Source organism: Balaenoptera musculus, chromosome 1 (assembly GCF_009873245.2).
Source record: "Balaenoptera musculus isolate JJ_BM4_2016_0621 chromosome 1, mBalMus1.pri.v3, whole genome shotgun sequence".
In the NCBI taxonomy this organism is placed as follows: Eukaryota; Metazoa; Chordata; class Mammalia; order Artiodactyla; family Balaenopteridae; genus Balaenoptera; species Balaenoptera musculus.
The window spans coordinates 53,148,267-53,170,881 of record NC_045785.1 but is presented as its reverse complement, the minus strand read 5'-3'; the positions used below and the strand labels follow the sequence as shown (position 1 = coordinate 53,170,881).

The following is a 22,615-nucleotide window of genomic DNA, read 5'->3' as shown; positions in this document are numbered from 1 at the left end:
TTAACCATGGTCAAAATTATAAGGCCAAAAACTTATAACTTCTTAGTGTTCATACATCTACATTCAGTTTTTGTTGTAAATTTCCTCAGCTGTAGGAAAGAACATATGGTTCACTCCATTGATAGGAATTAGATCTTAATGCTGAGATGGCTTCTTTTTGGTATTTCTTCTGTGATTGTATGAATGGAGTTGAGTGGCGAGGTACTCATCATGTTAATTTAAAAAAGAGCACACAGCCAATTATTATAGTTATAAAGAGGTAGACAGGTAATGCATCTGCCCAGTATTTTTGAGGCCAAAAGGTTAAGCCTAAGAAGTTTAGCTGGTATTCAGGAATAAAAGCTTACATGAGCTATAGTATGATGTCAAATTGGAGGGTTAAAAAAAGAACAGAGCATTTATGAATTGCTCTTCCCAGCAACAGCCATGGTGAAGTTTCTACAATTTTCCCCGTGGCTTTGCATATTCTCAGTGTTGTGTCTGTGCAAGAGGGTGAGAGAGGAAAAACCCAAGGGAAAGACCATGGAGCCACAGACCCCCACCCACATGCTGTGGCTCCCACATAGTTTTAAGAGACTTGGTTTCCAGGGTCTCAGCTTCCATATGTATCTAAAGCTGATCTCCTTGAGAAGGTGACTGAGGTATGACCTTCCCCTCTCTCTTTCTCAATCTTTCTTTTCTCTCTTTGCAAAATGATTACTAGATTCATTATGGCGGCATTTCTGCCTGGCATAAAAATCTGGTTGAGGGTACCAGCTTCTAAGTAGGAATCCCTAAGAAGCCCAACCTGGAGGCTTCCATGAGAGATATTGAAAGAGGAGGTACTTCATCTCATCCAGGCAACAAGCCTCTCCATCCAACCATTGATCCATCCATCCGCCCATCCACTCATCCATCCATTCCTTTCATCTATCCACCCACCCTTCCCTCCCTCCCTCCCTCCGACACACCCTGTCTCTACTGGACTGAGAATCAGAAGTGAGATACATGTCCCCAGGATGTACATTAACACCATTATTTGAACTGAAATGTGAACTCCAACGTTTCCTGATAGAAAGTATGATTTGTCTCATGGGACTGGCTTTGCCAGTTAGGTTATAAGGAGAACACTTTCCATAAACTGGAAGAACTAAATCTGTTTTTGACAAAAAATACACTTAATGTATGTTCAGAATACAAAAACACTAGAAAATATAACCTTTGAAACTATCAATATTTAAATTTATGATTGAAAACTTGTAGGTGTCAACCTAAAAATGTGTTTTGTGAGGAATATGAGCAAAAAGTCCTGGAAAACCACTGCCCCTTAGTCCCCTACCTGGTCCAGAATGATCCTAGGGAATCACTTTGGAAGTAGAGGATGAGCTTCCCAGGGGGTTTGAGCAAACAGGCTGAGCCTGGCACTGGGCTTCTTGTCTGGCACTGGTTCATCTTTGAGTCTGACCAGCTCTTCAGCCTTGTCTGGACTGTCAGAAATGAAGATTTTGTCTGGTTCCAGCTTGATTATCAAGTTGACACCCCTGCCACCTGCCAGGACACCCTAGACCCGAAAAGGAGAGTCATTTCTGGACTTGCAGCACCAGAATGTTGAAGAAACCCAGCTTGGAGCCAGAGCTAAGACTTATTCTTCCTGGGATGCCCTTCCTCACCCTAATTCTACTCACTTTGCTAGGTTAATCAACTCATTTGTCAAACATTTAGTGTGTACATACTGTGTGCCGAGCACTGTTTTTTCTAAGTTCTGCTTTGATGACTCTCTGCTTCTCTAAGAGGAAGCCTTGTTTGATGCTCTAGCCTGAATTAGGAACTCTTCTGAGTCCCAGAGTCCTGGGACTTCTGCTATTAAGGCACTCATCCCTCCAGATTCAGGTTGTTGTGCTGAGACCTCCACTTCACCAGCTGTGTGACCTAGAGTAAGTTAGCAAACTCCTCTGTGCTTGCATTTCTAAAATTTATAAAGTGGGCAAAATAGTATCTACCTCATGGTGTTGGGAGAACTTGAGATAATTCAGTTGAAGTGCCTTTCACGATGCTTAGAATTCAGTAATACATGCATATTGCAACAAGTTTGTTAAATACGTGAAAGTGTAAAGAATCAAAGAGACCTCCAACATTTGATGCACAATCTTTCAGATTTTTTCTAGGATTTATGTACCTACATAAAATATGAACCTCTTACAGCAGTGAACTTTCATTCTTTAGGGATTCTGATGAGATTTGGGTTAAAAATAAAAACAATTGGGGAAGAGTCATATATTATTCAAGCTTTCCAGCCGTGAAGATGAAATCTCATCAGGCAAGTTTCTTATTCTTTGTACCTCCATTTCCTGCAAAACAAGAAATACTGTGCTACCTACCTCATAGATTGTTGATTAAATGAAGTAAAATATGCAAAAATGCTTAGAATAGTGCTATGGTAAGACTCCTATAAACGTTTGCTCTTAATATTGTTATTATCATTTGTTTAAACTTTGGGCAGTTTTTTTTTTTTTCTCAAATAGGTCTTACACATTTTCTTTTTCCATTTTTTTTTCTTCCTTTGGTTAATATTATTACTGGGTAATAATTATTTTCGCCACCATTGTGAATGATATTTTCCCCCCAGTCTATGTCTGATATGGAGGAAAGCAGTAGCTGATAGCCCATGGCTAGTAGCTCGTAGTCTAGCATCTCCTGGGAAAGACAGATCTTGTAAACAGATTAATTTTAACACAACGTGTTATTGAAAAGGTAAAGGCAAGCATGGGTTCTAGGAATGACAGAGAAGGCTGTCAGCCACACTTGCAGGGAAGGGCTGGGCAAGGTTCCTTGGAAGCTGTCATAGGGAGCTGGGTCTTGAAAGACAAGGCGTTTTGCACCTGTAGTTGGTGCTCCCATCACTACTTCAGTGGAGGTACCAAGGTGGTGGGCTCTCCCGCTGATGCCAGGACTCAAAGTGGAGGCAAAAGAAGAGAAGAGGCGGGGGAGTCTGTTGCATCCATCTCTACCTGCCCTGGAATTAGAGACCCTCTCCCTTTGCTTTTCACTCCTGTTGTCCCTAAATTCCACAGAGACCCACCCTAACTTAACCCACCCTGACTTTGCAGCCAAGACAAAACAAGGGGTTGGGTAGAGCTTTCCTTTGGGGTGTAGTACTGTTCTAGCCCAGAGGACATATCCTAACCTACTCATCCTTCTCTAGAGGAGAGTGGATTCTATGAAGAAAGGATGCCTAATCCCATCCCATAGTAAAGATTCTAGTTTCTCACTTCAGGGTGAGGACGCTCTCCTGGATTTACTTAATGAGGTCGAGCAATTTCTTTTGAACAAGATTTCATTCTGATGACGTAGATCAGGTAAATGGAAAACCTGCGCCATCTTCTGGCCACGTAGCTTTCTTGAGACATTGTTCTTGTAAAAACATTTTTATTGAAGTATAGTTGACGTACAATATTCTGTAAGTTACAGGTGTACAGTATAGTGATTCACAATTTTAAAGGTTATATCCATTTATAATTCTTTAATATTAAACACAGGTTTTTCTCCTCTTCCCTAGTTACTAAATCTGAAGTTTTACCAACTTTAGCATGTATTCAATGAAGACTCACCTGAGCAGTTAGGTGAGAACGCAGATTCTGATACCTAAGTGTGCACCTGCCTGCACCAGGATCCTGATGTAAACTGTTCATGGCCCACACTCTTGAGAAACAGTAAAAATAATGGGATGAATGCCAAAATATAAAATGGATAAAGGGTTTTTAAAAATTATTTTATGATTTAAAAAGAAACCACTTTTTGGGAATTCCCGGGAAATGCAGTGGCTAGGACTCAGCGCTTTCACTGCTGTGGGCCTGGGACTGGTCCCTGGTTGGGAAACTAAGATCCCGCAAGCTACAAAGCATGGCCAAAAAAAAAAAAGAGAAAAGAAACCACATTTCCGTTAAAGTGTAAAAGTTTGGAAAGTACAGAAATATTAGAGATGAAAATTAAAATCACATATAATCCCATGTAAAGCACCATTTTATAATCTAATTTTTGTGCCTTTCAATTTTGTGTCTCCAACATATTTTCTTCGAAAATATGGTTTGAACTAGCTGCATCATTTTCAACTAGGTGGCTCTGTGCCATGTCATGTTTAACTGTTCCCACACGGGTTATGGAAGACTTTTAGGCTGTTTTCACTATGATAAATCATAGTATGGTATTGGTATGACCATCCATTTACATTAATCTTTGTGTACAGCTTTGATTATTTCTTTCGGGTGTACTAGGAATGACTGTGGTACAGATTGATTCTTGATAATATTGCCGGCTCATCGTTTCCTGACTTAATATGTTAGGTAGAATGTCCAAAGCATGGATTGCAGAGATGAAAGGAGTCAATTCCTCTACAAACATGATGGCCTCTAAGTAGAATCATAAAGCTTATCCTTCCAAATGGTTTCCGGATTTTGCAACCCAAGAGATATTTCCTCTCCAGGTATACCTTATAGTTCTGTTCTTTGTTTTCCATTTTCTTTTTCCCCAAGCTAAAGAAAATCTTCAATTTCAATGATTTGTTATTCATTATTAGCCTAATTTTAATGAAGAGATACAATAATAGGAGAGTGTGGTGAGAAAAAGAAATAATATACATTTTTCATAATTGAATGTTATGTAACATACCAAGTTAAGTTCAATGTTATTGAGTGCTGACTTGACCAGGCACTGTGTTAGACCTCATGAGTGTGAAGTAAGCAACGATCTAATTCATGACCTAGAGAGTGACATAGGTATGAAAATAATTACAAAAAGGAGTGATGCATGCACTAATAAAGCAATGCACAAGATACAGTTATAGTAATAATAGTTAATTTTACTATGTGCCAAGCACTGCTGTTTTTATATCTATGTCAATTCATTTAATCATCCTATGTTATGTTAGCCTATAAAGTAGGTATTATTCTTATCATCATCTTCCCTACTTCACAGATGGGGATACTAAGACAGAGTAACTTGCCCAAAGTTCGAAGAGCCAGGATTTGAATCTAGGTGATCCTGCTCCAAAGTCCATGCACGTAACCACTAAACAATAACGTCTCTCTGTAATAGCAAGGAGGGAAGGATTAAAACTCTGGAGGATCAAGAACAATTTAAAAAATTAATACTGTCAACTAATGTTAATTGAGCAACTACTACATGGCAAGCAATGTGCAAAGAGCTGGATGGACATACAATGCTGAAAAAGATAGTCATGGTCCCTGTCTTCTCGAAGCTTGTGCCAATATAAAGAAAAACACACAACGTAAGAGTTGCGAGGTTCAGTTTTATTCTGGGACCTTACTGAAGACTATAGTCTGAGAAGAGTTCCTCAAAAAGCTCTGAGGAACTGCTCCAAAGAGGAAGGGGAAGAGGCCAGTATAAATATGATTTTGGCTGGGGAACATGTGCAGTCAACCATATGTCTCAGCAAAAGGTTACTGCCAGTCATGAGGGACAGTATCTTAGTTAATGATTTTAGTGCTTTTGTATGTTTGGGAAGATGCAAGCGTTCATAAAAATTTTATAAAAATATTAAAAAATGTATATCTAATTTTCTAAGGGTTTATTTCCAAAGCACAGAGTGCCACATCCTGTTATTCGTCCTGAATTCCTCTCAGGGTGCACTGTTGGTCAGTGACTGCAGTGGCTAATGATTTGATGATCCTTGTAGAACTGGAGAGTGGGCAACATTCTTTGTTCTACACTTGCAATCTACAGAGGCAGCCATAGAGTAGACAAACAAAAACACAAATGAATACACAATTGCCTACGTGCCATGAAGGCAAAGAACCAAGTAATAATATAAAAATACTAACACCAGGATGAGGAGGGGGTACTCGGTTATGGTGGTGTCATGAATGACCTCTCTGAGGAAACACGAAGTCTGTGGCTGAAGGAAGAGGAGGAATTAGGCACAAAAGTGGGAAGAACTTGAGTTCAGGTCCTGGGGTCAGGAGATTGGGGCAAGAGGAACTGAAACAGTGTTGCAACAGCAAGGGAAATACTAGTGAGAACAGATCATTCTAGGCCATGTTGAAAGAAACTGAATTTATCCTAAGGTGAACCAAGAGTTTGAAGCAGGGGAGGAGAGGAGGTTATAAGGTGCCATTAACATTTCAAAAAGGTTATTCAATTTTATGGAGTATGAATTGAAAGTTGAGGGACTGAAAACTGGAAGAGCAGTTAGAAGTAGTTCCAGGCACGAAATGATGGTGGCCTGGACCATTCCTGGGCTGCAGGAGGAATGTGGAAGCTGGGCCGGGCATGGCCCGTTCTGCACTGACAGATCTGTCTACTGGAAAGTTTGTTCCTAAACTTCTACAATCCCAGGTGCCCACATGTGCATGGCTTTACCTACACATTTGTTCTTTCTTTAAAACCTATTATGCAAACAAAAAAAATCCCTCTTATATAAAAAGGAAAGACATCAAAGTTGGGTGAGCCTCACATTGACAGCTCTAAAGCTTGAGTTCTCAATTGTCTCAGATACCAATTTGCTTGTTGCCCCGTGGGTGAGTCATGGAACCTCTCCGGGCCCCAGTTTCCTGATCTCCAGAAAAGGAAATCATCATACAACCTACCTCCTGGGGGTGTTGAGCAAGGAACAGTTGATGGAAGTTTTGGAATCCAATTTATAATCCATAAAGACTGTCTACCGAAATGGCACAGCAAACTTCAGTACAACGTTGTAATTTATAAGAGAGGCTCAGAGTCCTAGAGCTGGATATCGATGTGGGACGGTGTTGCTCAGAGAGAATGGAGCAAATAATGATCTAAAATGCTTTCAGTGGGTCTATTTTGATCTCAAAACACATTTAAAGAGCAGAACCCCACATTAATAAATGTTCTAGCCGGGTGCTTCTCAAACTTTGATGTGCATATAGATCACCTGGAGAGCTTGTTAGAACGCAGTCAGTCTGCGAGGACAGGGGGCTGGAGAGTCTACATTTCTAACCAGTTCCCAGGGGACGTTGACGCTGCAGGGCCACACCACACGTGCAGTAGCAAGACTCTGGCCTATCCTGACCGTTTATATATTAAAATGCTGCCTCTCGATATTCTGTCTCAGTGTTTCCTTGCATTTCTCTGCTCTCAGCTCTTGGGAATTTGCAATATGGGTCTTATTTTCTATTGTGGCTCTGCAGAGAGCAGTAAGGGGGTCCGTGTCCTGTGTTGCCAATTTAGGGTCTATCTCTGCATCTCATATTGGGGTGGCAACTTTTATTTGGTCATATTTCTTATAATTATCTCATTCGAATCCAGCTATAAAAAAACTGCTTATTGACCAGAGAAGGCAAACTGGTTTTCGTAGAGTTTAAAGCCATTGAGTCATTATCAGAAAGATTTCTCCACCCTTTCTGAGATTTTAAATAAGTTTCTTTTCATGTTGAGTTTGGAACGTGAATACATGATCTCATCACTTAACCATTCCATTCCATTGGAATGTCTGAGCCCAGAGCATGGTGAGATGAACAAGCACAGCCTGCCTCCCTGTCATTGTCACTGCTCTAGAATTCATTCCACAAATATCTGCTGAAACCGGCCCAGTGCCTGACACTGTTCCCAGCACTGGCTTTTGGAAAGCAGCTGTGGTCCCCTCTAGAAAACCAGTGTCTAAGGTTACCATGATCCCAATCCCAGGCTTTCCAGGACTTTAAGCCAAGTTTCCACTGATTAATACATTTATCAAGTGTCTGACAGCACAGCTGCCAAGGAACATAAATCAGGCTCACTGGAGACAGGAATTAAGCTCAGGCCTGGGGAGAGACCCACAGGTATTTTAGCTTCCTTCACTGCCTGCATGGGAGCTTGCAATTGGCTTTAGGAAGACAAGACACACTTGCTAACAGTAAAGAATAAGACCAGATAACACAGTTCATTCCACAGATATTTCTGGAGTCCCCACTGTGTGCAGGTGCTGGGCTTGAATTAGAAACATCACAGTGACGCAGTTCAGACAGCCACTTCATCTACTTGGGGAAACAGAATGGTGAGAAGGAAGCCTAGAACACTACAGGCGTACCAACAAAGTGCACCAGAGCTGGTCTTAGGAAGTCAAGGGAGGCTACTAGAGAAAGAGGGGTCTAATTGAAAATGTAAAGGGACTTCCCTGGTGGCCCAGTGGTTAAGAATCCCCCTGCCAGTACAAGGGACATGGTTCGATCCCTCGTCTGGGAAGATACCACATGCCGCGGAACAACTAAGCCCATGCGCCACAGCTAATGAGCCTGTGGTCTACAGCCCACAAGCCACAACTACTGAAGCCTAGGCACCCATGCTCCACAACAAGAGAAGCCACTGCAATGAGAAGCACGTGCACCGCAAGGAGGAGTGACCTCCGCTCGCCGCAACTAGAGAAAGCCCGCACGCAGCAACGAAGACCCAACGCAGGCAAAAATAAATAAATAAAATAAATAAATTTATAAACAAAAAAAAGAAAATGTAAAGATTAGTGGATGTTAGCCAGAAAAAGAAGAAGACTGAGAGGTGAGGCGAAAACAGAGTGTGTCAGGCAGAGAGACCAGTGTTGCAAAGGCTGGAAGACTTGAGATCTGGCATTTGGGGACCTTCATTCAATTAGATAGAACTGGCATGTAGAGTTTGAGAGAGATGCTGAGATAAAAGAGTGGGTTTGGAAGAGATGAGACTGAAAATATATGGGGACCAGATCATAAAGGGCCCTAAAGCTGTGATGAGTCTTTGTTCCAAAGGCAATGAAAAGTTATTGAGTTATGATTGAAAAATTCATGCAACTAACTTTCATTTAACACAGATTTGTCAGGGACTTACTCCCTTCCAAGTAGTGTGTTTGGGGATGGGGACATGCTGGTAGTCAAGTTAGGCACAGAACACACTGTTTAGCAGAGAAGAAAGACAAACAATTCCTTTTGGCCCAGAATGATGCATGTTGCAACTGGGAAAGTACAAGGTGTGATGGGAACACGTAGGTGGGACCCTCAGCCTAGTCCGAGGGTAGGGAGGAGGTCAAGGAAGGCTTCCCAAGGAATGTTTAAGCTATCTGAAGGGTGACTAGGCATTAGCCAGGCAAAGAGGAGCTGAGGAAGCATGCATAAAGCCTCAAGACAAGGGAGAACACTGACTTGGGACATTAGAAGAACTTCAGTCTTTCTGGAGTAGAAAAACTGAAGGATGGCAAGATGAGACCAGAGAGAAAGCCACTGTAACAAGACTTGAAGGAAATAGGAACATAGTAAGCGATGCTCAGATTTACATTTCAGAAAGAACACTAGAGTTTTGGGGGGCATGAGTGACATTTATTCAACAAACATCTGTGGACTATCTATTCTGGGTCCGAGGCTCCAGAGTTCATGGTTTGGTGGAGGAGACAGACATTGGCTGACAGCAGCTATGCGATAGGATGAATAATGGAAGTCTGAGTCATGCTGTAGAGACTGACTCGGCCAGAGGGAGTCAGGGAAGCCTCCAGAGGTGGTGGCTTTTAAGCTAAGCCAGCGGGATGCATAGGAGTTTTCCCAGGCATTCTAGATAGAACAGCAGGTGTAAAGATGTGTAGTGTGAAAGAGCACGGCCAGCTCTTTCAGAGTCATTTCACGATGACTTGGGTTTAGGTTGCAAAGAGGAATGACTGGAGAGGATATTTGAGAAGAAGGTCAGTAGACACATCTCACTTGTTGACTTGTATGTTGACATTAGGGATTTGAACTTGAGCCTGTAACTTGAGGGGAAATCACAGAGTCCTTGGAAAATCTGAAGCTCCTTTTGGAAGAATGCACATATGTGCCAAATATGCATGCAATCTCAGGGATTCAGAAATCTGCAGTTAAAATCTCACTGCTCTGGGCAGTGGGGAGCCACTGAAGAATTTCTAAACTGTGGAGCCATATGATCAGATTTGCACTTTAAAATGATCACAGGGGGAGGGTGGAAAGAGACTGGAGGCAAAAAGATCTGCTAAAAGTTCTCATAATACACGAGGTATAAAGCTGTAAGGGCCATTCGTCCTGGTGTCAGTAGGGATAAAGAATAGGGCCCTATGGGGAAGGCATCAGGAGTGGACATGGGCCAGGATGTGATGACAAACTGGATGGTGGAGAAGGGTCTAAAATGACTGACAGGAAAATGGTGGTGTCACTGTCCCTAATATCTATTCTTCCCATCATCCTTAGTAATAGAATCCCCAACTTTTAGCTGGACACATCACTACCCAGAGTAGAGACTCCATCTCCCAGCCTCCCTTACAGCTTGATGTGGCCACGTAACTAAGTTCTGGCTACTGAGATGTGAGTGAAGCGATGTGTGCAAACTCTGGCTCCTGCATTTAAAGAAGGGAAAAAGTGCATTTCTCCCTTCCCACTGGCTGGAATGTGGTAGCGATAAATCTTGATCCATGAAGATGAGGCCAGCTCTCTAGGGCTCATAGAATTAGAAGTCAGAAAGAGCTTAGGCCCCCCAACACTGTAAAGCCATCAAATCTGCCCCTGACTGTTTATTCCCCATTTGATATGTGAGCAAGAAATAATTCTCTAACTTGTTTACACCATTGCACATTTGGGATCTCTGTGGCAGGAGGAGCTGGACAAATGCACTCAGCATCCCATGACAGTCTCAAGGGTCTAAAGCTGAGGTTATAAGGGCTGGGAGAAAATATTTGCAAATGATGTGACCCACAAGGACTTAATTTCCAAAATATACAAACAGCACATACAACTCAAGAACAAAAAAAACAAAACTCCCAATTGAAAAATGGGCAAAAGGCCTAAAGACGCATTTCTCCAAAGAAGACATACAGATGGTCAATAGGCACATGAAAAAATGCTTATCATCACTAATTATTAGAAAGATGCAAATCAAAACTACAGTGAGGTACCACCTCACACTGGTCAGAATGACCATCATTAAAAGTCTACAAATAACAAATATTGGGTAGGGTGTGGAGATAACGGAACCCTCCTACACTGTGGTTGGGAATATAAACTGGTGCAGTCACTATGGAGAACAGTATGGAGGTTCCTCAAAAAGCTAAAAATAGGGCTTCCCTGGTGGCGCAGTGGTTGAGAATCTGCCTGCTAATGCAGGGGACGCGGGTTCGAGCCCTGGTCTGGGAAGATCCCACATGCCGCGGAGCAACTGGGCCCGTGAGCCACAACTGCTGAGCCTGCGCGTCTGGAGACTGTGCTGCGCAATGGGAGAGGCCGCGATGGTGAGGGGCCCGCACACCGCGATGAGGAGTGGCCCCCGCTTGCCACAGCTGGAGGAGGCCCTCGCACAGAAACGAAGACCCAACACAGCCAAAAATAAATAAATAAGTAAAATTAAAAAAAAAAAAAAAACTAAAAATAGAGTTGTCATATGATCTAGCAATCCCACTCCTGGGCATATAGCCAGACAAAACTATAATTCAAAATGATGCATGCACCCCTATGTTCATAGCAGCTCTATTTACAATAACCAAGACATGGAACCAAACTAAATGTACATCAACACATGAATGGCTAAAGAAAATGTGGTATATTTATATATATACACACACACACACAATGGAATACTACTCAGCCATAAAAATGAATGAAATAATGCCATATGCAGCAACATGGATGGACCTAGAAATTATCATATTAAGCAAAGTAAGTCAGAAAGAGGAAGACAAATACTATGTGATATCACTCATATGTAGAATCTAAAATATGACACAAATGAAACTATCTAAGAAACAGAAACAGACTCACACCCATAGAGAACAGATTTGTGGTTGCCAAGGGGCAGGGGGTGGGGGAGGGAAGGATTGGGGGTTTGGGATTAGCAGGTGCAAACTATTGTATATAGGATGGATAAAAAACAAGGTTCTACTGTATAGCACAGGGAACTATAGACCTGGAGCAGGATGGGAGCAAAGCCCAGGCCCTGTCTGTGCTCTGCCTGCCCACAGAGAGGATGCACGCAGGTCTGCTTTCCACCCCGCTGCTGGCTCAGCAGGACAGGCCTGGCCATGCCTCATTAGGGGACTGAGATTCTGATCACCAACTCCAGTGTGTGGGGTTTTCCCCTCATCCAAGCCATTCTTGCAAACCAGTTGGGCGTCCTACCTTTCAACTTAATTCTGACATTATGTACCTGGAAACAGCATCAGATTCCACAAGTTAAGGGCTCAGTCCCACAAGACTGCCCTGCACTTCAGTTGCCAATCACAAGCTCAGGTTGTCACCTGTGCTTTTGATGGACAGGCTATAGATTAGAAGTTCCCATGACCTCCTCCTTTGGTCCAATTAATTTGCTAGAGCAGCTCCAGAACTCAGAGAAATATTTACTTACTAGATCACAGGTTTATCAACAAAGGACATAACTCAGGAACAGCTAGATGGAAAAGATGCATAGGATAAGGTGTGGGAAAAGGGGGCGGAGCTTCCTCATCCTCTCGGAGCATGCAACTCTCTGCATTTCCACGTGTTCACCAACAGGAAAGCTCTCTGAACCCTGGTCCTTGGGTTTTTAGGGAGGCTTCACTACACAGCCATGACTGATTAAATCATTGGTCACTGGTGATTGATCTCAATCTCCAGCCCCTGTCGCCTCCTCGGAGGTCAGAGGAGTAAGACTGAAAGTTCCAACCCTTTAATCCCATGGTTGGTTCTTCTGGCAATCAGTCCCCAACCTTAGGTGCTGTCCCAGGTCAGTCATCAACATAACAAAAGACACCTTTATGGCTCTCATCGCTTAGGAGATTCCAAGGGTTTTAGGAGCTCTGTGCCAGAAACAGGACAAAATTCAAATATATATTTCTTATTATTAATCACAATATCACAGGGACACTGCAGGGGGCACTGCGGCTCTGCCTGTGACCAGAGTGAACCTGTGATTCTGGGCTCAGGTGTGAGATACTCTCTGTGTACATTTAAGCCACGTCCTTCTTTCCAGCTGTGATCAGTAATAAAGTTGACATCTCTGGTGTCTCATCTCCCAGTGGTTTCCCAGCTTTGGAAATGAGTAAAGTAACAGTATTTATTGTCCCTGAACTCCTCCCCCAAGTCCCCCACACTCCCTGGTCAGCACATTGATCTTGTGGATGAGGCCCAGCCTGGTCTTATTGGTGAAGTGGGATGGAAAAGAGGGGTTGGGGGCTACAGGCAGATGAAGGAATCTTGCCTGAAGGGGGCACTGCCAGACCCAAAGGATGTCTGAGCCTGCAGTGATACTAGTCACTTCTGTTGAACAACTCCAGGGGGCGCCATCTCACTGTATTCTAGTGAACATCACCTTCTGCAGTTGTGTCCAGGAACTGCCATTCACAGATGGCACAATGGTGCCCCCGATAGGGTTGGAACAGGGTGCCCTGAGTCAGGGTGAGGTAGGACAGGACCTCACTGGGGGGGAATTTGGGGCATCCAGGTCTCATGGTTCAGAGGTCTGGTCAGGCAGGCAGGTGGACGGACACGTAAGTAAATAAGACCATACCAAGGGGCAAGGTGTGCACACCAGGAGCCCATCCAGGAATCAGGAGGAGGGAGTCAGTGGTCCAAGGAGGGGCCCAGCCAGGGAGGAAGGAGGGTAACAATTCAGGATGGCACAATTATAAAGCCACCCGAGTGCCACCCCAATCGACACGACCTAGGCTTAAAAGCACTCCCAGCCCAGCAGGGAGCAGATATGGGACCTAAGGGATCAGCTCAGCCAGGGCCTCTCTGCCATCTCCTGGTGGCCCCAGGCACTTCTTGGCCTGTGGCAGCATAACTGCAATTGCTGCCTCCACCTTCATGTGGCCGTCTTCTCCCTATGTGTGTCTTCACATCATCTTCCTTCTTGTATAAGGATGCCAGTCATACTGGATTAGGGCCCCCCTAAGTACTTTATTTTAACTGGATTACCTCTGTAAAGACTCTATTTCCAAATAAGATCACATTCTCAAATACTAGGGGTTAGGACTTCAATATATCTTTTCGGGGGGGCAGGAGGGGGACACATTTCAACCCATGACATGCTTTTGTTCCTCTCTTCTTAAGATGCTCTTCCCTCTAGCTCTCACCCTTCCTCACAGCTAATGCCTACCTTTTCTTTAAGTTGCAACTCATTGTAACCTCCTCTGGGAAGCCTTCTGTGACCTCTGTCCTCAGCACCACTACAGATACCCACACAGCTGGAGGGATGATGTGCAGCCCTCGTACACTCCACGTCAGTGTCACTCAACCTGTGGCTAGAAACTTTACAGTAATTTGACATTTTGCCATCAGTGGGCTTCTACTGTGTTTGTTTTTAATTTCATTGTCCTACTAATTCATTTTTATGGATGCTGTGGGTTGAATGGTGGTCCTCAAAGAGATGTCCTTCTCCTATTCTCTCGGAACCTGGGAATCTGACCTTATTTGGAAAAAGAGTCTTTGCAGATGTGATTAAATTAGGATGGCAAGGGACTTCCCTGGTGGTCCAGTGGTCAAGAATCCACTTCCAACACAGGGGACGCAGGTTCGATCCCTGGTCGGGGAAATAAGATCCCACATGCCGCGGGGCAACTAAGCCCACGAGCCACAACTACTGAGCTCCCTCTAACCCATATCCCCTTTGTCTGAAGTCTGAATGGATTCCAGAACTCGGGGAAGGTTGAGATGACAGATAAGATTTTCATTGAATGCTGCCTTTCCCCCAAATAGCACCAGGACAACCTGTTGTTAAGACAAGACTGAGTTCATTCTTTTCTCAGTAAGATGGAGTCTTAGTAGTGTCTTGCAGAGGGGAAGGCAAAATTGGGAGACCTACAAGGTTTTGGAGTCTGGTTTCAGAAGCTCTTTCAATGAGGGGCTTGATTAGGATTGGGTAAGGATCATGAATTATGAGTTTGAGATTGATGGCCACTAAGGGAAGCAGCAAGGGTTCAAAGAATCTTGGGGAGTAAATTGTCAGTCGATGTTTTCTGTTGAAGAGTTGAACAATTGAATGATCATTTCAATAGTTTTTTGGAAACTTCCAGGAATAAACAATAGTTACTTCAACTTTCATCTTCTGGGCAAGACTTTCGTGAAATTGTCAACTTACAGTGACACAGAGAGTGGAATAGGAAAGTCATGTGAATGTACACATTCAATGTGTGGGTGGAGATGGTTTAAGTTCTCACAAGTCAGGCAGCCCAACTGAGGGAGGAGAGAGTGGGGGATGCTCAGACCTGGTGGGCACAGACACATATCAATTGCTTATCAGGATGCTAAAAATTAATCTTGCAACGAGAAACTCCCGTCCCTCATAACCACATAACACAATAATGTCATTTGAATGCACACTCACTGTTCTCTTGGCATTGACTTTTCATCATTGACCCCAGGGGAAGCCCTTTGGTCTTTCTCCTCCACCTTCCCTCTCCTTCTGGCCCTGGCATAGCCTTGACTCAATCACGGGGCTAGACTAGGTGCTGAAAATCTGGTTAGGCTTCCCCATTTCTCCCAGAGCCCACCATGGCCAGTGTGAGCACTTGCTGGTAGGCCAGTCACATATGACTGCATGGGTGACCTTTTCCACACCCCTCTGGAAGCAGGAGACCTGCCCAGCAGCTTCCAAAGTGATTATCCTGCTGCAGACACCAGGCAAAACGAGCAGGCCTAGTGGGAGGGAATGCTGATGCGTGTCGGAAAGGTCAAGCAATGCTGGCGAGCACACAGTCTCTGGTTGGGAAAGACAGGCACGGCTGGCCCCAGACAGGAAGACCTGATCTAATTTCTAAGCAGGAAGAACATAGCTCCCTGTGACGGATCACCAGGCCTGATTTGCCTAGAAATGTATTGGGAGTGGGAGGTGAGGGATAATAACTAACATTTATTGAGGGCCTGCAAGGCATTCTTTACACATCATTTCATGGGACAGCTCAGCATATCCTCAATCTTAGTAAACTGAATAATATTTTCAGTACTCTAAGAGAGACCTCTCTTTAAAAGAAATTTGTAGCAAATCTTCTCTAAAATGAAGGCTACATCCCCTGTTTTTGTTTTGTCCTCTAGTTGACTTCTCTTTGACAAAAACTGTTATCTGAAAAAAGGCACCAGTTAGTATTTTCCGCTGAATACATGCTACCCAGATAGATAAGGTTAAATTTGACCTCCCGGTCCCAACAACAGAAACCACAATTGTCTAATATTTTGTTTGTTAATTGTGAATAACATGAAAAGATCTGAAGGGTGAAGAGCCCATTCTCTCCAGAACCTATGTTCCATCAGTGCTTCCATTCTACTCTGTAACACTCACTAGTTTAGTGTTCGCAATGAGGGCGCCCTCTAGAACAAGGAGTCTTCACCGAGGTTCTCCCCTCCTCCACCTGCTGGCAGCTTCGCCCTCGTGATTCCCTGTAGCTCAGCGTGGCTCTGCCCCTTGGCTTCTATGTCTGCTCTCCCTGGTTCTCCCCTCCAGATCCCCATGCCGGGCTCCTCTCTTTAAATCCCTTTATATAAAGATTCATCCGTGACCCTTCTTCTCTTCCCCCCTCTCCCTTAGAACACTCAGAATTTCTATGATTACTTTCATACCAACCACTTCCATCCTGCATGTCTGCCCTGACCCCCTCGAGCTCCATTCATCCCACCTGACTTGAGTTCAGATCGTGCAGGTGCGTCTGGTGTCCTGCCCTGTTCACTGTGTCTGACACCCTGGTCCTGGCATCTGCCAGAACCCCTTCTGAGCTCATGGCATTCTACCCTAAAATAGCCCATCAAGGGCTCCCCAGAGCCTATAGAAGTTCTCTAAACTTTAGCCTTGTATTCAAGATTCAAGATTCAATGTGGTCTGGCTTCCAAACATCTACCCTATCTGTCATACTCTCCAGCTAGACAACACCTCTATTCTTTCCCTACCTCTGAGAACTTCTTAAAGTGTTTCCTCAGCTATTACAACCTTTTCATGACCAATTTCTGCATAGTCAGTCCTCACCCAGGGTTCTTATCTAGTCCTTTGGATTTAAGGCAGGGGTCCCCAACCCCCGGGCCGTGGACCGGTACCGGTTCTCGGCCTGTTAGGAACTGGGCCGCACAGCAGGAGGTGAGCGGCGGCCAGTGCGCGAAGCTTCATCTGCTGCTCCCCATCGCTCCCCATCGTTCTCATTACTGTCTGAACCAGCCCCCTCCTGCCCCCCCGCCCCCCCCCCCGCTAGCATTACCACCTAAACCACCTCCTCCCCCTCCACTGAAAAATTGTCTTCCTTGAAACCGGTCCCTGGTGACAAAAAGGTTGGGAACCGCTGGTTTAAGGTACCAAAATCTCTTGGAAAGTACAGAAATCCCAAAAGGCCATCTCCAGTGTGTGTAATATCCTGGAGGGTCAACAGATGGCACACATCCACTTCAGAGAAAAGCCCAGTTATATTAACTGCCATTACAGAAAAAAATACATGAGGGGAACTTCCCTGGCGGTCCAATGGTTAAGACTCCGTGCTCCCATTGCATGGGGCACGGTTCGATCCCTGGCCGGGTAACTAAGATCCCGCATGCCACACGGTGTGGCCAAAAATAAAAAATAAAAATAAAGAAAAAATACATGAGGACTCACCTATTTCAAGAAGTTAGAAAAGCAGTAAAATAAACCCAAAGAAAGTAGAATAAGGAGCCAGTAAGGTAAAATCAGAAATTAATGATTAAGAAAACAACAACAGGACTTCCCTCGTGGCGCAGTGGTTAAGAATCTGCCTGCCAATGCAGGGGACACAGGTTCGAGCCCTGGTCCGGGAAGATCCCACATGCCGCGGAGCCACTAAGCCCGTGTGTCACAACTACTGAGTCTGTGTGCCACAACTACTGAAGCCCGCACGCCTAGAGCCCATGTTCCACAACAAGAGAAGCCACCGCAATGAGAAGCCCACGCACCGCAACGAAGAGCAGCCCCCGCTCGCCGCAACTAGAGAAAGCCCGCGTGCAGCAACAAGGACACAAGGCAGCCATAAATAAGTAAATAAATTTATTTAAAAAAAAAAGAAAACAACAACAAAAAATAGATCTGTAACTCTAAAAGCTGGATCCCTGCAAAATATGGGTGTCTCTGTAGCTAGCTTTAAAGAAGAAACAGAAAGAGGAAAAAGCACAAAACCACAAAATTATGATAGAGACTTGCCCCCATATACAGAGGAAATATAGATAGGTGTAAGACTATCATATACTATTATAATTACTCTATTTGAAAACACAAATAAAATTGATGCTCCTCTATGAAAATACATATTACCAAAATTGGATTGGAAAGAGATGGAAAACCTAAAGAAGTTAATAACATAGAAGAAATTAAGAAAATTCTTCTCAGAAACTCTAGTCCCAGATCATTTCACATACGAATCTTTCAACTATTAAACAAACAGATGTTTCTGATGCTGTTTAAACTATTCAAGAGCACAGAGAAATATAGGTAATATCTTAATATATTTTAAAAAAATTAACAAATCATTAATCTACTAATCTAATGAAAACAAAGCTACAAAATAATTTTACTTGTGAATAGAAATGAAAAAGAAAAAAATGTCTAAAAATATATAGCTCCACCTATAAATCATATATATCAAATCAAACCAGAAATACATTAAAAGAGTAATACACCAATTCCAAGTGAGGTTCATCTCAAAAATCAAGAAATTAAGCATGGCTGCATATTAGGAAATTTAATAATATGAATTAATTTTAAATAAGTCATAAGAGAAAAACCATAGGATTGCCTTCATAAATGTTGAAAATGCAGGTAATGAAATTCCTACACCCATTTCTTATAAACCTCTTAATAAAATGAAAATGTAGGGGTATTCCCTTATCTTAAGGAAAACATTTCTCAAAACCAAAGCCAGGATGTGTTTAATATTAAAACACTAGAAGCATTTCTAATAAACTCAGATACAAGAGGGGGCCTGATAGTACCATCATTACTGGATATTGTTTTAGAAGTTCCTGACAGTGCAATTAGACAAGGTTGGGATTTCAGTGTGTAATTAATAAAAAAGAGGTTGCAAAACTGTCATTATTTAGAGATCATATGATTGTACATCTAAAAAGAAAAAAAAAAAGAGAAACAGCGTAAACCTGTTAGAAAAATAAGAGGTGAGTAAAGACATTATTTACAAATTTAATATTAAAAGGCAATATTTTACTAAAAATAACTTCTATTAAAATTTTAGGTCAATTGGGCGATTGAGGTTGACATGTATACACTGATGTGTATAAAACTGATGACTGATTAAAAAGAAAAAATTTTAGGTCAAGATGGTAGATTGGGCACATTCTAAAACACTCCCTTCTATGCCTAAAACCTAGAAATGCTAGACAGAATATATTTAAAATATTTGAATATTAAAATAAGATACATGTCTCAAAGGCAAGAAAAGGGGATTCCCTAGGTGTCGGGATATATACAGCAGTAGCTGAGGGTGTATAGCCCTCAAAAGGACCAGGGACAGAGAGACAGGCTGTAGGAGCTGGGGTTAAAATGCCCACAGGCCTGGCATTTAATGAGGACTTGGAGCTGGAGCCAGGACCAAGCTGCCCATCCACAAACAGGAATCTGAATGTCCTTCCACTCACCCAAGTTCTCAGCAAGAAAAGAGAGTTAGTCTTCCCAGACTGGAATCATGAAATTGGAAACTTGGGTCTGCGCCATATACGTGTGGGACCCGCATTCTCAAAGTAGCAAAATCCAAGCCAATCCACTAACATAAAAAAAAAAAAAATTATCTAGAGTCAGGCGATCCAGAATAGGACCTGAGCAGAGGCAACCAAATGGAGTTGCCCCAAATGGAGACCCCCACAAGCCAAGTCACATTAGTAGAAATCTCTTGGGCAAGAAATATACATGTGAGGAAGCCCAATGCCATTTAAGTACAATCTACACACTCCTGAAGAAGTAAAGGTACTAGAACAATCTAAAAGAGAAATTAAAATAAGTACACTTGAGATGTGTGGATAAAGAAAGAATAGCACCATTAAGCATAAATAGGAGGTGACACTCTACTAGCATGACTCAAGCCAGTAAGGCTTCCAGCCTTAGTCACTTGCTCTGCCAGAATCTGTTCTCTCCGACAATCTTCTAGACGAGATCCCCGTAGGACCACCTTCACGGCCCCAACTCCCCCTACCCATTTGATGCGATTTCCCCCTTGGGATACTTGGATGTCAAGGTGCCATCATCCACTCCAACAGCATTTCCTAAATATGAATTTCTAATAGAAAGGTTGCAGAAGGGCCTCAATCCATTTCTACCTAGAAGATCCTTGTTTCCTTAAGCCACCCTGCCCCCTCGATCCAGAGCTCAGCAGACGAAGGGATAGCTGGAAGGGGCAGCGACCTTAATGCAAACACAGAAAAAGTTCTATTACACCCTTCCCTCAAGGCTTCCCAGGGCCTTTTCCATGGTGAATTGCTTCCGGATTTGTCTGCTGTTGTTTTAAAATTCCAACTCAACAGCCATCCTTTACATTTTGTTTATAAATTCAAACCCAATTCAATATGCAGAATAATTTGCATATATGAGCTTATTTAATTTGGGTACACATTTCTGCATACCAGGAACTGGGAAGACAAACATTTTAATTTTCTAGAAAAATATACAATAGTAAACCTAGTGCCTAAAACCTAAGAGTCTGCCTTGCAAAATCAAGAATGGCCTGGTATTATCCACTGCCTTGGGGGAGCCACAGTTCTGCTCCCAGCATTGGCACAAGGATCCAGCCATACAAGCTGGGCTCAGACCCATTGTGCCCAAGCACTTTCTGATCCCTGGGAACCCACAGCCAGGCAAAGCCTGCCTCACTCTAATTTTATTGAATTGGGGCCTTTCTGCTGGAAAATTGTCTCATTGCTTTTATTCAAGCCCAAGATGTCCAGCACCCCCCGATGTCATGTGTGTGCTGCTGGGTCAGCTTGACCTTTCCAGCATTCATTAGCGTTCACCCCGGCCAGGCCTGCTGGTTTCCCTGACAAGCAGCAGGTTTGGAAAAGGTTACCAGTGTCCTCGCCTACAACTGCCTCATCAGGCACACAAAGAGTACACAGATTCTGCTGTGACACTTTACTTTGAGCTAATCTAATTTTAGTTTCTTGCTCTGGCTCCGTGAGATGGAATTAAGCCTAAGCCGTCAGGTGGGGAGAGGGGCAAAGACACAGAAGCTGTGAGGGGACTACACAGTCTCACGGGTCAGGGACAAAGTCATTGCTCAAGAAAACTGAGCACTCCCCAGGACTTCCCTGGTGGTCCAAGGGTTAAGACTCTGTGTTTCCAATGCAGGGGACACAGGTTCGGTCCCTGGTCTGGGGAAGTAAGATCCAGCAGCAAAAAACAAACAAACCAAAAAAAAAACCAGTGACATTTCAAAGGACTTCCTAGTCAGTCCAGTGGTTAAGACTTCGCCTTCCAATGCAGGGGGTGTGGGTTCAATCCCTGGTCAGGGAGCTAAAATCCCACATGCCTCTTGGCCAAAAAAAAAAAAACAAAAACATAATACAGACACAATATTGTACCAAATTCAATAAAAACTTAAAATATTGTCCATATCCCCCCAAAATTTTTTTTAAATTTGAACACTCCCTAAAACACTTAGGACATTTTGATTTTGTTCTGTTTTTCTGGTGGAATTTAGAGACATCAGGTTGGAAGTGTGGTGAGAGTACAGACTTTCCATTTTCAGAATCTGCATTTTTAAGTGCTTCTCTAGGAAATTGATAGCTTGTCACTACCAAACCGCACTTGGCTGGAAGGCTTTTGGTTGGGCCAACTGACTCTCACCTGCCTTCTCAGCAACTTGCCAGGTTGGGGCCAATCCTGACCTCAGGCAGCATTAAGAAGCTCCAGCCAAGTACCCTGCTGTCTAAAAGGGACCGTCAATCTTTCACGGCTTGCCAATGTGGCCCTTCCATTACTGATGCCAGGGAAGGGGGAAATTTCCCCTTCCACTCTTCTTGAGTTGTTATAGCTGGGCGATTAATAAAATTGACACAAGACAGATTCACAGGAGAAAAAGAAACAAATTTTATTTCATGCACATGGAAGTCTCACAGAAAAGGGACCTAAGAAGTGGCCGAAGCAGGCAGCTTTCATACTTTTCAGACAGAGAAACAATAAATTTGTGAGGAATTGACAGGACAAAGAAACAGGCTTTGGGTGCTTAATTAGTGAAGAATCTGAACAGAGTTTGGGCTTGGGATAGTAAATTAAAAGAGGTAACAAGGTGTGTTTATACAGGCTTCTCAGCTACGAATTCCCTATTTCTGATGATAAGGGTGTCCTCTTACCTCCAGATGCAGGGAGTGCACCTTTCCCATGGGACGTTTGTCTCTTGCTTTTCAGGGAGACAGAAAATGGTCAGAGATTCCTTCTTGCATCGGCTGCTTCTCAAGCAACTCCAATTCAGAATAATCAATATGCCATTGTGGCAGATTTTGGGGTGGCCCACGCTGAGCCCCAACACTGAGCATTTGCTTCCAGCCTGAGGCTTAAAGAGAATGAAAGGGCCATATGGTCTCAGGCCTTCGGCTACAGGTACACCTTCCTGGAGGGGGCAAAGCTGACTGCTAAGTGGAACTAATTTCCAGGTGACCACAAGGAGCAGAGTTTTGTGGGAGTGGGAACAGCAGATGGATAGGCAGAGGAAAAGAGAACACAGCACATACAGAGAACTGCTGGTCCCGAGAGGTTGTGAGACAGA

At 43.4% G+C, this 22,615-nt stretch overlaps 1 pseudogene; it reads right to left on the bottom strand.

Moving 5' to 3' along the window:
* Positions 1-63: 63 nt before the first annotated feature.
* Positions 64-17,040, bottom strand: LOC118897891 (annotated as a pseudogene).
* Positions 17,041-22,615: the final 5,575 nt, after the last annotated feature.